Raw genomic sequence first — 16,396 nt, 5'->3', positions numbered from 1 at the left:
CAAGTATGGAGCAGACAATGTTGATATCCTGTCCCATATTTCTTTGGTCTGCCTGAGTTCACCTGCAGATGCAAATGAAGATTGTTCTCAGCACCTGTTAGCTTTCCAATGTAAGCACCTGTGTCTGTCTGTTTTCCTGGCTGAGGGCTTTTTTCATCATGGAAGCCTGGTCTGCCACACTCAGATATTGCATGGAAGTAGGTGGGGGTTCATGACACTGGGGACAAACTCAACCAGTGAGGAATAGGGCCTGTGAAGAAATGCTCCATTCTCTACCCACTCCCAACCCCAGCCCTTGAGAAGTCTCTTCCACAAGGGTTTTCAGAGGTTCTCAGCAAGATCAAGGTCCAGTTTGCCACTTAGGTACTTAGGAATGTACATTTTGCTAGTTTTCCTCTCTTCTTTTGTTACTTCCTCACTTCTGTTTCTTGTGCTTAGCTCCCAGATAAAGTATTTGGTCTCATATCCTCACCTTAGAGTCTGCTTTTAAAGGGGGCCAAAGTAAGATAAAGCATATTTAGCACATATGTTGATTTCTGCCTTCTTATTTGAAATAAATTAGAGTAAGATAAAAGACCTCATGTCAAGTTTGTAGGCAGAAGCTAGGAGCCCTCTAAGGGTTGAGAAATATTTTTAAACATTTCTTTAAAAGCTTATAAATCTATATTGGGTGTTGTAAAGAATACACAAAAATCATATTTCTAGTAACCACTGTTATAGCCTGACCATGAAAGATTAGGTTTCCCTGTTAACATTTCTCAAATGCAAGTTAAAGATTGAACCCTTTGGAGATCCTTTTACTGAATGAATAAAGGGTCTGTCTCCATCATTTCCTTCAATCAATCTTCCTTCTGGAAGATGTGATAATCTTGCAAAAGCAAAAAGCAAAGCAAAGTGATTTATTTAAAAATGCCTACCAGGTGATAGCTGCCTTAGTTGTCTTTTCAGATATGGTAGCAGTCCAGAGTGTTTTCTGTGCTTTAAGCCTGAAATAAGTTCTGGAGAATAAAGAGAAATTTGCTTTACTGAGTTATGAGGTCTTGAGTACTGTGTGGGTACATGGCCACTCTCCTAAGCTTGAGAAACTTCTGAGAAATACACACTGTTATTATAAAATCTGGGTTTACTGAGGTAAGGGAGGTTCAGAGAAGCAAATCAAATGAAAAATAATGGTCAACGTTTGCAAATGTTTTGTAGTAAATGTGATAAAATTATGAAAGCAATCATCCTCCCTTTGTTCTGCGAATCTCCAATATACAGAGCGTGAAACTTGTTTCTTTTTCTTTAAGATTTTATTTATTTGAGAGAGAAAGAGAGAGCGAGCTTGGGTGAGAGAGAGTACAAGCTGGGAGGAAGAGCAGAGGAAGAGGGACAAGCAGACTCAACACTGAGTGCAGAGCCCAGCACAGGGCTTGGACTGACTACCCTGAGATCATGACCTGAGCCCAAACCAAAAGTCCAACGCTTAACTGAACACCAGGGTGCCCCTGATACTTGATCCTAAATAAGGAGCTTATCTCCAAGGGTCAAAAAATACTTCATTTCACAAAAGGCTATAAGGTTTTAAGTTATGACTGGTTTGCTTTCATCTCTTAAATTACTTTTCATTTTGAAAATGTCTTTCACATCCAATGCTTTCCAATATGCCCTATTCAACACCCAAGTTAGGTGTTGCTGTTTGTGGACAGGATATCTGTTTTGAAGTAAATGCCAGGTTTTATCAAGATCTGTTGCAATTGCTTTCTCATCGCTGTTTTCTATTTCTTTCTGGGAAGGTAAGATTGCACTCAGAAATCATGCAAACCTTATTTAAAAGACCTTATCATTTCCTGGTGCTGGCCCTCTCCTAAAACCAACTAGTGTCATGAAGCTACTGTGGTTTGCGGGTAATCGAAGCATATAAAGATGCCATATTCTATCAGAATCTTCAAAGTCTTACAGACTGGAAATTTGGATGTTGGTAATAGATTCAGATCTGATAATGGTTCACTGTCTTATTAGAGATGTAATTTCTTATTTGCTCTGTATCTCTTGTCACAGCCATAAAAGGGGGATAAAATGTATTTCCTTCTTCAGTTATATAAAGTCATCCTTATCAGCCATCGAAAGCATTTATTAAGTATTGGTTTATAAATGGAGCCAAGCTTGGCCGGCAGAGACAGATCATAACTTTCTCCAGAATATGGTTAATTTCCTTCAATGCACCACTGTGATAGACGAAATATATTTATGACACACAGGTAATTGAATAATAAACATGGGAATGAATAAGCATAATGTTCAGGTGTTTGCATTATGTAGAAGTAAAGAGTTTCTGAATTTATATGGGAACTAGTTGAGAGGAGTGTCCCGGTATGTTTTATGTTGAGCACAGTAATGGGAAACTTGTTTACTCACGCAATTAATCCGTGAGGGCTTTCTTGAGTATTCGGGGTTTTAAAAACAGTGATGACAGGTGGCAGTGATATGATGAGGTAGAATGCTACTGCAGGTGACAGTGACCTTGTGATTTCCTGAGCTCAATAAAGTGGTCCTTGGGGTGCATTGTGTGGCATATACACACAGAACAGGACAGACGAATCAAGAGATTCTCCTATTTCAAGGCTGAAGTGGGTGGAAGACTGAGGGGAAAGAAAATCTTTAATTCTGATGTGGTTTTCAACAAATTGTTATGCTCCTGGTAATAGTCCTAGATCCTGACTCTTCCGCCGTGCAGATTTATTTCAAAATGAATATATAACATCAAACCACCTATAATAAATAGCCTGGAAATAAGGAGGAAACCACGACATTGGTGTTTTAAAGAAATTAACTGAAATTGTAGGTAAAAAAAAAAAAGGTCTTATTTTGTTTATGGGTTCAAACTCTTTAGGAAAAATAGCTGGGCTGTTGTTGTTGTTGTTGTTGTTTTTTCCCCAGCTGCCTTAAAATATGAATTCAGGGGCGCCTGGGTGGCTCAGTGGGTTAAATCCTCTGCCTTCGGCTCAGGTCATGATCCCAGGGTCCTGGGATGGAGCCCCGCATCGGGCTCTCTGCTCAGCAGGGAGCCTGCTTCCCCCTCATCTCTACCTGCCTCTGCCTACTTGTGATCTCTCTCTCTGTAAAATAAATAAATAAAATCTTTAAAAAATATATGACCTTCAAATTACTACTTGAGACAATAAGATTTTTCCAACAGTAAAGCTTCTTTCTTTACAAACCTTCTATGAAATTCAAGAGGTATAAAATTTCATTTGAAGAAGGCAAACGCTTATATGAGAGGGGAAGTAAGGAGCAGTCAATGGAAATGTACAATTTTCAGATAAGAAGAAAAGTCAAGAGAAATGGGGCTTGCACTGTGTAAAAGGAGGATCATATGATTTTGTTTGCACATCATGTATAAAGAAAGGAACCAGAATTTTGAAAAGGCAACAGAAACCTCATCTCCAGTTTCTCTGTTCTCAAACAGTCTGGGCAGACAGAATAGCCTTGAAATTCAGACACAGTATATACCTAACAAGTCATTGAGTCTTAAGTATTTTAATAACTACCCTGAGTCATCTAAAGTAAAATTGCTGGAAAGGTTCATTGATTATCAAGAATTTCCTTTCAACTCCCCTTTTGGCATGCATTGGTCATAGATTCATGTATCCACCACCCCAATCAGGATATAGAACAGTTCTGTTAGCCCCCCAAAATGACCTCGTTAGCCTTTTATAGTCATACTTTTCTTTCCCTCCCAACTTCGGGTGTCCACTGATCTTGTCTTTCCAGAATGTCTTAAAATTGGATTCACACAGTAGTCACCTTTATTGACTTCCTTTGTTCACTAGCATAATGCCTTTGAGGTTCATTAACGTTATTCCATTTATCAATAGTTTGTTCCTTTTTATCGCTGAATAGTATTCCATCACATGGGTCTAAGAGTTTGTTTATCCATTCACCATTGGAAAAACACATAGATTATTCACAGTTTGGGGCAATTACAAATAGAGCTATCACATATATTCACATACTCATTTTGGTATAAACATAAGTTTTCGTTTCTCTTGGGTAAATACCAAGGAGTAAGAGAGCTGGGTTACATTATGAGTGTGTGTTTAATTCTAAGAAACTGCCAAACCATTTTCCAGAGTGACCATACTGTAGCATTTTGTACTTCCAGTAGCAATGTATGAGGGTTCCCAGTGCTCCACAGCTTTGCCAGCAACTGATATTGTCCATATTTTTTAAGCCATTATAATATGTAATGGTATTCCTCATGGATTTAGTTGGCATTTCCCTAATGTTTAAAGATGTACAACATCTTTCCATGTATTTAGCATCCTTATTTGTTTATTGGTGAGGTGTATGTTCTAGTACTTTACAAAATGTTTTGAAATTTATATTGAAATAATTGCAAATTCACATGTAGTTGTAACAAATAATGTGGAGAAGTCCTTTTCTTCTTTTTTCTTCCTCTGAAAGTTTTATTGTTTTATGTTTAAATCCATTGTCCATTTTAAGTAAATCAGTGCATAAAATGTAAAGTTTAGGGAAAGGCTCATTTTTTGTTTTTGGAGGGCAAATTGCTCCCGCATTTACTCCTTTCTTCCTTCCTTATAAATATTTATTTATTTTAGAGAGAGAGAGCCAGTGCACATGGATGGGGGGTGGTGCAGAAGGAGAGGATCTTCAAGCCAGCTCCCCACTGAGTGCAGAGGCCAACGAGGGATTTGATGCCATGACTCATGAGATTGTGACCTTAACTGAAACCAAGAGTCAGGACTCCAACTCATGACCCCAAGATCAAGAGTTGCATGCTTTACCAACTTATCCATCTAGGTGCCCCACTCCCACATTTCTTGAAAATGCTCTTTTCCCTATGTTGAACTGCATCTGTACCTTTGTCAAAAATTAGTTGATTATATTTGTGTTGGAGATATTATTTGTGTTCTCTGTTATAACCCATTGATCTAGGTAGCTATCTCTCCCAACACTACAGACTATCTTGATTACTGGTACCATATAGTAAGCCTTAATATTTGCTAGAGTGAATCTTCCCACTTAGTTCTTTTTTATCAAGATTATTTCAGCTATTCTAGGGAATGTGCCTTTCCCTGTGAATTTTAGAATAAGCTTATAATAAGCTTGTCTATGTCTATAAAAATAACTTGCATGCATTTTGTTAAGAATTTTCTTAACCCAGTATATCATTGAAGAGAGAATTAACATTTTACTCTCTTGAACCTTCAAATTCATGAACATGGTATGTCTTTCATGTATTAGGTCTTCTTTGATTCCTTTATCAGCATTAAAATTTTCAACATATAGATCCTACACACATTTTGTTAACTGTATACTTAATTCTTTCATTGCTTTTTAGTAATTTTTGTAATATGATGTTTTTAAGTTGGGTTTCTGCATGCTCTTCTTAATATAGAGTTATGTAATTTGTTTTTGTGTTTTCATCTTATATCCCATGGCCTTAAAAACTCACTAGATCTAGGAGGTTTTTAGAAAGAGCAGCTTCTTTTTTTCTTTCTTCTTTTTGATCTGTATGTTTTTTTTTTTTATCTTGCCTTAATGAATTGGCTGAAATTTCCATCACTATGTTGGGTAACATCAGTAAGGCAGACATCCTTTATTTTATTTCTGATCACATAGGAAAGCATTCATTCTTTCATCATTAAGTATAATGTTAGCCATAGAATTTTTGCAGATGCTGTTTATCAAGTTAAGGAAGTTGTTCTGTTTCTATTTTACTGTCAGTTTTATAATGGATAGATGTTGAAGTTAATCAAATGCCTTTTCTTCATCAGTTGATAAGATCATGAGGTTTTTCTTCTTTAGCCTGTTAATATGGCTGAATACAATGTGTTTTTTTCTGAATATTGACCAAACATGCATCCTGGGAATTCTCTCCTATTAGTCATGGTGTTTCATTCTTTCTACACATTGTTAAATTTTAATTTGTAATATTTTGTTGAGGATTTTTTAATCAAAGCTCATGAGAGCTATTGATTTATGGTTTTATTTTTTTGGTACATTCTTCATCTAGTTTTGGTATCAGAGTCCTAATAGTTTCATAAGATGAACTGGGAAGTGTTTCCACCTCTTCTGTTTTCTGTAAGGGATTGTGTAAAATTAGAGGTAATTCTTTTTAAACATTAGGGAGAATTTTGCAGTGAAACCATTTGGACATAGATATTTAAGTTTGAGAGTTTCAAAAATTACAAATTCAGTTTCCTTTAATAGTTATAGGGCAATTCAAGATTTTATTTATCTATTTTTAGAGAGAGAGGGAGAGCACAGGGAGGGGCTGAAGGTGAGGGGAAGAATCCCAAGCAGACTCCATGCTGAGTGTAGAGCCTGACAGGGGACTCAATCGCAGGACCCTGAGATCATGAACTGAACTGCAACCAAGAGTAGGATGCTTAACTGACTAGCCACCCAGGTGCCCCAATGGTTACAGGGCAAATTGAATGAAGAGTTTAATACTAGATGAGCTCAGGTAGTTTCCATTCTTCTAAGAATTGATCCATTTCATCTAAATTGTCAAATTTATGTGTGTAGAGTTGTTTCAGATATGTAATTATCATTTTGATGCCTGTAATGATATTCACTCTTTCATTCCTAATTTTGTTATTTATGACTTTTCATATTTTTCCTTTGCCAGGTCTGGCTAGAGGTTTATCAATTGCACTGATCTTTTCAAAGTATCAGCTCTGGGTTTTTTTTTTTTTAAAGATTTTATTTATTTATTTGACAGACAGAGATCACAAGTAGGCAGAGAGGCAGGCAGAGAGAGAGAGGAAGGGAAGCAGGCTCCCTGCTGAGCAGAGAGCCCGATGCGGGGCTCAATCCCAGGACCCTGAGACCATGACCTGAGCCAAAGGCAGAGGCTTGACCCACTGAGCCACCCAGGTGCCCCAGCTCTGTGTTTCATTTATTTTTCTTTATTGTTATCATTTTTCCAATTTCATTGGTTTTTGCTTTGATCTTATTTCCTTCCTTCTCATTTTGGGTTTATTTTTCTCTACATTTTTTAGGTAAGATCTTAGATTATTGATTAGGAGACTTTTCCTCTTTTTCTATTGTACACATTTAGTGCTGTAAATTTACCTCCTATCACTTTTTTTGCTATATCCCACAAATTTTGATATGTTGTATTTTCATTTTTATTCAGGAGTGCAAAGTATTTTTAAAATTTTTCCTTGAGACCTGTCATTGAACAGTGACTTACTTAGGAGTGGGGTTTTTAGTTTCCAAGTGTTCAGAATTTCTCTGATATCTTTCTGTTATTGATTTATAGTTTGATTTTTGTGGTTAGAGACTATACTGTATCATTTCAGTATTTTTAAATTTGTTCAGTGAACTGTTTTATGTTCCACTGACACTTGAAAAGAATGTGGATTCTGTTGTTGGGTAAAATGTTCAGTGTTCATTAGATGTCTTCATTGTTGGTGCTTCTGAGTTTTTCAATACCTTTGCTTATTTTCTATCTAATTGTTCTAACAGTTGTTGAGTGAAGGATGTTGAAATCTCCAGTCTTAATTTACTCCTTTCAGTTCCATCAATTTATGTCCTTGTATTTTTTGCTGCTCAGTTGTTTGATACATATACATTTTACTATATCTTCTTAGTAAATTGAATTTTTAATGATCACATAATGATAATTTCTGTTTCTGCTAAGTTTCTTTACTCTGAATTTCACTTTGTCTAAAATAAATGTGGCCACTCCACTTTCTTTTGATGAATGTTACCATGATATATCAATTTGTTTATATCATATTTGAAGAGTTTTTTGTGGGGAGCATATAGGTAGGTCATAGTGTTTAATGTATTCTACTAATCTTTATTATTTCTATACTATTTACATTAAATGCAATTATTGAGATATTAAGGTTCAAATCTGCTGTTTTATTTTTTTTTCTGCTTGCTCTCTGTTTTATTTCTATTTTCTTTTTTCTACTTTCTTGTGGATTACTTGAGCCTATTTTTAATTTTTTTTTAGAGAAAGAGATAAAGAGAGCAAGCAGGAGCTAGAGGAGAGGCAGAGGGAGAGAGGGAGAGAGAGAATCTCAAGCAGGCTCCATGCCCAGCATGTAGTCTGATGTAGGGCTTGATCCCATGACCCCGAGATCATGACCTGAGTTGAAATTAAGACTCAGATGCTTAACTAACTGAGCCACCCAAGCGTCCCTATGTGAACTTATTTTATAATCCATTTTGATATATCTACACTGATTTTGAGTGGTTTTTTTTGCACAGCATTTTTAATTGTTGCTCTAAGTATCATGTTATAAACTCAACTTATCAGTCTACTGATGTTGACATTTTACTGCTTTTTTCTAAAAAGATTTTATTTATTCATTTGAGATAGAAAGATAAAGAAAAAGAACATGAGCAGGGGGAGAGGCAGAGGGAGAGGGAGAAGCAGACTCCTCCCTGAGCTGGGAGCCCTATGGATGTGGGGCTTCATCTCAGGAGCTGGAGATCATGACCTGAGCAGAAGGCAGATACTTAACCATCTGAGCCAGTCAGGTGCCCCAGACATTTGACTGGTTTAAGTGAAGTGTAGAAACCTTACTTTTCTTTACCTTCCTCCCTTTTTAATACAATTATCTTATACATTTCGTACATACGCATTTAAAGCCATATCGGGCATTGTTATAATTTTACTTCAGTCATCAAACAAATTCTTGAATGCTCAAGAGAACTAAAGTCTGTGGATTTACCTGTATTTTCTGATCCTGTGTTTTTTCTTCCCTCTTGGTGACTGAAGATTCCTTCTTTAGTCATTTTCTTTCTCTTTAGCCATTTTTTTAGAGTAGGTATGCTTGGTGACAAATACTCTCAGTTTTCCTTCATTATTTCCTTTTTACTCCTGAGGGATATTTTCACTGGATATAGGACTGTGGCTTTATAGTTTTGTTTGTTTGTTCATTTTAGCACTGGAGAAATGCTGTACAACTTTCTCTGGCTTCTGTGTTCTTTGATGAGAAATCCTTTGTCATTTGAACTGTTCTCCCACTATCCGGGTAGTTGTTTCTCCATCACTGATTTCGAGATTGTTTCTTGTCTTCGGTTTTGAAATGTTTGACTTGTGCCTGTATGTGGCTTTCTTTGTGATTCCCTCAAGGTCTTGAATCTAGCTCTATGCCTTTTGCCAAAATTGGGAAGTATTCAGCAGTTATTTCATCAAGAGTTTTTTTCAGCCCCACCCTATGTCTCCTTGGTTTCTGAGACTTTGATGACATAGTGTTAGACCTTTTTTTTTTTTTCCTCTGAGAGTCTGTTACTTTCTTTCAGTATGTTTTCTTTCTGTTGTTTAGACTGTATAACATCTGTTTTTCTGTCCTCAAGTTCAGCAATTCTTCTCTACTTGCCTTCCATACTGCTCTTGATCCCATCCATCGTGTTTTCATGTATAACTTATAAAGTTTATATGTGGTTCTTCTTTATAGCATCTATTTCTGTGCTGTGATTTTCAGTTACTTTACTAAGACTTGATATTTTTCATTTCAAGAGTGTTCATGAATGTGTCTTGAGTGTGTTTATAATTTCTTATTTGAGTAATTTTATGATGGCTGCTTTAAAATCTTTGTCAGATAATTCGAATGCATCTGTCATTTTTTAAATTTATTTTCAGCATAACAGTATTCACTGTTTTTGCACCATACCCCATGTGCCATGCAATCCGTGCCCTCTCTAATACCCATCACCTGGTTCCCCCAACCTCCCACCCCCCCGCCCCTTCAGACCCCTCAGATTGTTTTTCAGAGTCCATACTCTCTCATGGATCACCTTCCAATTTCCCCCAACTCCCTTCTCCTCTCTAACTCCCCTTGTCCTCCATGCTATTTGTTATGCTCCACAAATAAGTGAAACCATATTATAATTGACTCTTTCTGCTTGACTTATTTCACTCATCATATCTCTTCCAGTCCCATCCATGTTGCTACAAAAGTTGGGTATTCATCCTTTCTGATGGAGCCATAATACTCCATAGTGTATACAGACAACATGTTCCTTATCCATTTGTCCGTTGAAGGGCATCTTGGTTCTTTCCACAGTTTGGCGACTGTGGCCATTGCTGCTATAAACATTGGGGTACAGATGGCCCTTCTTTTCACTACATCTGTATCTTTGGGGTAAATACCTAGTAGTGCAATTGCAAGGTCATAGGGAAGCTCTATCTTTAATTTCTTGAGGAATCTCCACACTGTTTTCCAAAGTGGATGCACCAACTTGCATTCCCACCAACAGTGTAAGAGGGTTCCCTTTTCTCCATATCCCCTCCAACACATTTTGTTTCCTGTCTTGCTAATTTTGGCCATTCTAACTGGTGTAAGGTGATACCTCAATGTGGTTTTAATTTGATTCTCCCTGATGGCTAGTAATGATGAACATTTTTTTCATGTGTCTGATAGCGATTTGTATGTCTTCATTGGAGAAGTGTCTGTTCATATCTTCTGCCCATTTTTTGATATGATTATCTGTTTTGTGTGTGTTGAGTTTGAGGAGTTTTTTATAGATCCTGGATATCAACCTTGTGTCTGTACTGTCATTTGTAAATATCTACTACCATTCCGTGGGTTGCCTCTTTGTTTTCTTGACTGTTTCCTTTGCTGTGCAGAAGCTTTTAGTCTTGATGAAGTCCCAAGAGTTCACTTTCGCTTTTGTTTCCTTTGCCTTTGGAGACATATCTTGAAAGAAGTTGCTGTGGCTGATATCGAAGAGATTACTGCCTATGTTCTCCTCAAGGATTTTGATGGATTCCTGTCTCACGTTGAGGTCTTTTATCCATTTTGAGCTTATCTTCGTGTGTGGTGTAAGAGAATGGTTGAGTTTCATTCTTCTACATATACCTGTCCAGTTTTCCCAGCACCATTTATTGAAGAGACTGTCCTTTTTCCACTGTACATTTTTTCCTGTTTTGTCGAAGATTATTTGACTGTAGAGTTGAGGGTCCATATCTGGGCTCTCTACTCTGTTCCACTGTTTTATGTGTCTGCTTTTATGCCAGTATCATGCTGTCTTGGTGATCACAGCTTTGTAGTAAAGCTTGAAATCAGGTAACGTGATGCTGCCAGTTTTATTTTTGTTTTTCAGCATTTCCTTAGTGCTTCGGGGTTTCTTCTGATTCCATGCAAATTTTTGGATTATTTGATCCAGCTCTTTGAAAAATACCGGTGGAATTTTGATCAGAATGGCATTAAAAGTATAGATTGCTCTAGGCAATATAGACATTTTAACAATGTTTATTCTTCCAATCCAAGAGCATGGAATGGTCTTCCATCTTTTTGTGTCTTTTTTCAATTACTTTCATGAGTGTTCTGTAGTTCCTCACTACAGATCCTTTACCTCTTTGGTTAGCTTTATTCCCAGGTATCTTATGGTTCTTGGTGCTATAGTAAATGGAATCGATTCTCTAATTTCCCTTTCTATATTTTCATTATTAGTGTATGAGAAAGCCACTGATTTCTGTACATTGACTTTGTATCCTGCCACGTTTCTGAATTGCTGTATGAGTTCTAGTAGTTTGGGGTGGAGTCTTTTAGGTTTTCCATATAAAGAATCATGTCACCTGCGAAGAGAGAGAGTTTGACTTCTTCATTGCCAATTTGGATACCTTTTATTTCTCTCTGTTGTCTGATTGCTGTTGCTAGGACTTCTAATACTATGTTGAACAAGAGTGGTGAGAGTGGGCATCCTTGTCGTGTTCCTGATCTCAATGGGAAGGCTGCAAGATTTTTCCCATTGAGGATGATACTTGCTGTGGGTCTTTCATAGGTAGATTTTATGACGTTCAGGAATGTTCCCTCTATCGTCATACTTTGAAGTGCTTTAATCAGGAACGGATGCTGGATTTTGTCAAATGCTTTTTCTGCATCAATTGAGAGGACCATGTGGTTCTTCTCTCTTCTCATATTAATTTGTTCTATCATGCTGATCGATTTGCGAATGTTGAACCATCCTTGTAGCCCAGGAATGAATCCCACCTGGTCATGGTGGATAATCTTTTTAATGTGCTATTGGATCCTGTTTGCTAGGATCTTTTTGATAATCTTAGCATCCATATTCATCAGTGATACTGGTCTGAAATTCTCCTTTATGGTAGGGTCTTTGCCTGGTTTGAGGATGAGGGTAATGCTGGCTTCATAGAAAGAGTCTGGAAGTTTTCCTTCTACTTCTATTTTTTTGAAACAGCTTCAGGAGAATAGGTGTTATTTCTTCTTTGAAAGTTTGGTAGAATTCCCCAGGGACTCCATCAGGTCCTGGGCTTTTGTTTTTTTGGGAGATTTTTGATCACTGCTTCAATCTCATTACTAGATATTGGTCTATTCAGGTTGCCAATTTCTTTCTGGTTCAAATTTGGGAGTTTATAGTTTTCCAGGAATGCATCCATTTCATCTAGGTTGCTTAGCTTATTGGCATATAACTGTTGATAATAACTTCTGATGATTGTTTCTACTTCCTTGGTGTTAGTTATGATCTCTCCCTTTTCATTCATAATTTTATTAATTTGGTCTTTCTCTCTTTTCTTTTTGATTAGTGTGACTAATGGCTTATTGATCTTATTGATTCTTTCAAAAAACCAGCTTCTAGTTTCATTGATACATTCTACTATATCTCTGGTTTCTACCTCATTGATCTGTGCTCTTATCTTGATTATTTCCCTTCTTATGTGTGGAGTTGGTTTGATTTGTTGTTGATTCTCCAGTTCTTTAAGGTGCAGAGATAGCTGGTGTGTTTTGGATTTTTTAATTTTTTTGAGGGAGGCTTGGATAGCTATGTATTTTCCCCTTAGGACCACCTTTGCTGTATCCCATAGGTTTTGGACGGAAGTGTCTTCATTCTCATTGATTTCCATGAATTGTTTCAGTTCTTCTTTGATCTCCTGGTTGATCCAAGCATTCTTAAGCAAGGTGGTCTTTAGCTTCCAGGTGTTTGAGTTCCTTCTGAACTTTTCCCTGTGATTGAGCTCCAGTTTCAACACATTGTGATCTGAGAATATGCAGGGAATAATCTCAGTCTTTTGGTATGCATTGAATCCTGATTTGTGACCCAGTATGCAGTCTATTCTTGAGGAGGTTCCATGTGCACTTGAGAAGAATGAGTATTCTGTTGTTTTAGGATGGAATGTTCTGTATATATCTATGAGGTCCATGTGGTCCAATGTGTGATTCAATGCTCTTGTTTCTTTATTGATTTTCTGCTTCGATGATCTATCTATTTCTGAAAGAGGTGTGTTAAGATCTCCTACTATTCATTTATTCATATCAATATGACTCTTTATCTTGATTAACAGTTTTCTTATGTAATTGGCTGCTCCCATATTGGGGCATAGATACTTAGAATTGTTAGATCATCTTGGTGTATAGTCCCTTTAAGAATTATGTAGTGTCCTTCTGTATGTCTGACTACAGTCTTTAGTTTAAAATCTAATTTATCTGATATGAGAATCGCTACCCCAGCCTTCTTTTGAGGCCCGTTGGCATGAAAGATGCTTCTCCATCGCTTCACTTTCAGTCTGGGTGTATCTTTAGGTTCAAAATGGGCCTCTTGTAGACATATATGGATGGGTCCTGTCGTTTTATCCAATCTGCAACCCTGTGCCATTTTATGGGTGCATTTAGGCCATTCACATTGAGAGTGATTATTGGTAGATACATTTTTATTGACATCATGTTACCTTTGAAGACTTTCTTTCTGTAGATTGTCTCAATATTTCTGTTCATTGCTATTATTAGGATTTTTCCTGTTTTATAGAACCCCCCTTAATATTTCCTGCAGTGTTGGCTTGGGGGTTGCATAGTCTTTTAAGCCTTGCCGGTCTTGAAAACTCTTTATCACTCCATCCATTCTGAATGTCAGTCTTGTTGGATAAAGTATTCTTGGCTGCATGTTCTTCTCATTTAGTGCCCTGAATATATCTTGCCAGCCCTTTCTGGCTTGCCAGGTCTCTGTGGACAGGTCTGAAGTTATTCTGATGGGCTTTCCTCTCTAAGTAAGAAGCCTCTTTGTCCTAGCGGCTTTGAAGAAATTATATCTATAATTATGATTCCTCAATTTGACTATCAGGTGCCTAGATGTTTTTTTGGAATCTATATTCTTGGGTGGAGACTGTTAGGCGTCTAGTACATGAACGCTGGTTCCATTCGTGAGATTGGGAAAATTTTCATGAAGAACTTGTTCACTATATCGTCTAGACGTCTTTCTTTCTCCTCCCCTTCAGGGATTCCAATAATCCTGATGTTGGAACGTTTCATGGCATCATTTATTTCCCTGATTCTGTTTTTGTGGCTTCTAAGCTGTTTGTTCCAGACTTCCTCCTGATCCTTTCTCTGTATCTGTTTGTCCTCCAGATCACTAATTCTATCTTCTGTCTCAGTTACCCTAGCTTTGAGAGAATTTAGATTAGATTGGAATTCTTTGAGAGCATTGTGAACCTCATCCCTGGTAGCTTTCAGCTTTGCCCTAACATTGTGAACATCATCTCTGGTTGCTTTCAGTTTGGCCCTAATCAATTCCATTTGGTCATCCATGGCTTTCTCCAACCTAGCTATTGCCTGGATAATTGTTACCCTGAGTTCTCTTTCCGACATATTGTCTATGTTGATAGCCATTAGCTCTGTTGCAGAAGGCCCATCCTCTGTATTTTTCTTCTGTTGGGCATTCCTCCTACTAGTCATTTTGGTGAGAGATGACTGAACAGATGTAGCTGGATGTATCAACCATGGTGCAGTCAAGGTGCACCCTGGAACACTTCTGAGCAATCAGGATTCCCCACCCAAATGAGAGAAAAAAGAAAAAGAAAAAAAGAGAGAGAGAGAGAGAGAGAGAGAGAGAGAGACAGGAAAGAAAGGGAAGATAAAAGAGAAGGTTTAGCTCAAATGGGCCCCAAGGTAAGATTTATGAAGTACACAAACAAAAACAGACAGACAAAAAGATTGATGAAAGTATATGACAAGAGAAAAAAATATATATATATAAACAAATCAAGGAAGAACCTCGTCAAAAAGAATCCCAAGTGTAAGATTTACATACTATCAGGACAAACACAAAAACACAGAAACACTTGTGGAAGAAAAAGATGGGAGAGTGGTTATAAATTCTCAGTGTGGGTGAGGAAGGTTGTTTTGATTCTTCCTGGATGCATCTTGATATCTTTGTTAAAGGACTCAACTTCCCTAAGATAAAGGGGGGTTAAAAATTGGTTTACTTATAGAGGTAGTATTGATTGGGGAAAGGGGATTACTTTGAAGTTTAACTCTATATGAATATTAGAAAGTAAAATTTTAAAAGGAATAAACTAGACTAAACTAAGCTAAAATTAAAAAAAAATTTAAAACATAGAAATGCAAAAGAAAAACACAGGTGTATGTATCAAAAAGTTCAGGATAGAAGGTTATTATGGAATTTGATGTACTGGACAGCTCACTGTGATGGTAAATAGGTTAAATAATTATCTATATATATATATATAGTGGGAACAAATTAAAAATAAAAGTTGTCCTATGAAGAAGTGGTGGTTGTTCTCTTGTAGTCTTTCTTTTTTTTTTTTTTCCTTTTCTGGTTGGTTTTCTGGGGGAGGGGCCTGCCACGTGTGTTTTCAGTCAATGATGTTCTTTGAGTTAAGTCCTTCTGCCCACCTTAAGGGGGTGGGCTCTGAGGAAACCAGTTTTTTCAGGCTTTTGTTCTCTGGAGGTTTTTATGTTTGTTCACTTTTTTTTTTTCCTCTCACCTTGACCGCTTTTGATGGTTTTTGTAGGTTTAGAGAAAGCAAACTGCACCCTGACCTCCCTCTCAGAGAGAAGCCTCAGTCTGCTCTCTGTGGGTGTTGCAGAGCCCATATAAATTCCCCCTTGGCCACTGGCAGAGGAAGTTCTAAGTCGCAGTCCCTGGGGATGCAGGATCTTCTGCTTGTACCCAAAACCACGGCAGCGGCGGCTGTCTGAGAAGCTCCAGACCGCCAGAAAGGTTCCAAGCAAGGATCGCACACAGGTTTTCCCGCTGGCCTGGGCTGGGAGTGCCTGGTCTTTCTGGGTCTAAGAGCACCCGGCTTGCATGCACCTCTCTCAGGGGATGCTGTGGGTCGCGCGCCTCTCAGGCTCTGAGAGCGGGGCGCAGGTCGGAAAGCACCAGGCTGGGTCTTCCTGCATCTCTCTCAGGGGAGGATGAGGGGTGTGCATGTCTCACGCTCTGTAGTAGGGCTCAGCATTCTGCCGTCTGGCGAGGCTCCCAATCCCTCACAGGAGCTGGACCCCACGCAATCTCGGGCGCATTGGCGGCTCAGGGACCAAAACCTGGTTTCTCCACCACACTCTCTCTGGCTCAGCGCCAGGGGAGGCTATCCTGGGTCTGGGGACTTAAGCCCCTGTCCCTAGCCGCCCCGATTCCCACAACCCCCCCCCCCCCCCCGTGATCC

Source organism: Mustela lutreola, chromosome X (assembly GCF_030435805.1).
Source record: "Mustela lutreola isolate mMusLut2 chromosome X, mMusLut2.pri, whole genome shotgun sequence".
Lineage (NCBI taxonomy): Eukaryota > Metazoa > Chordata > Mammalia > Carnivora > Mustelidae > Mustela > Mustela lutreola.
Note: the sequence above shows the minus strand (reverse complement) of the source record.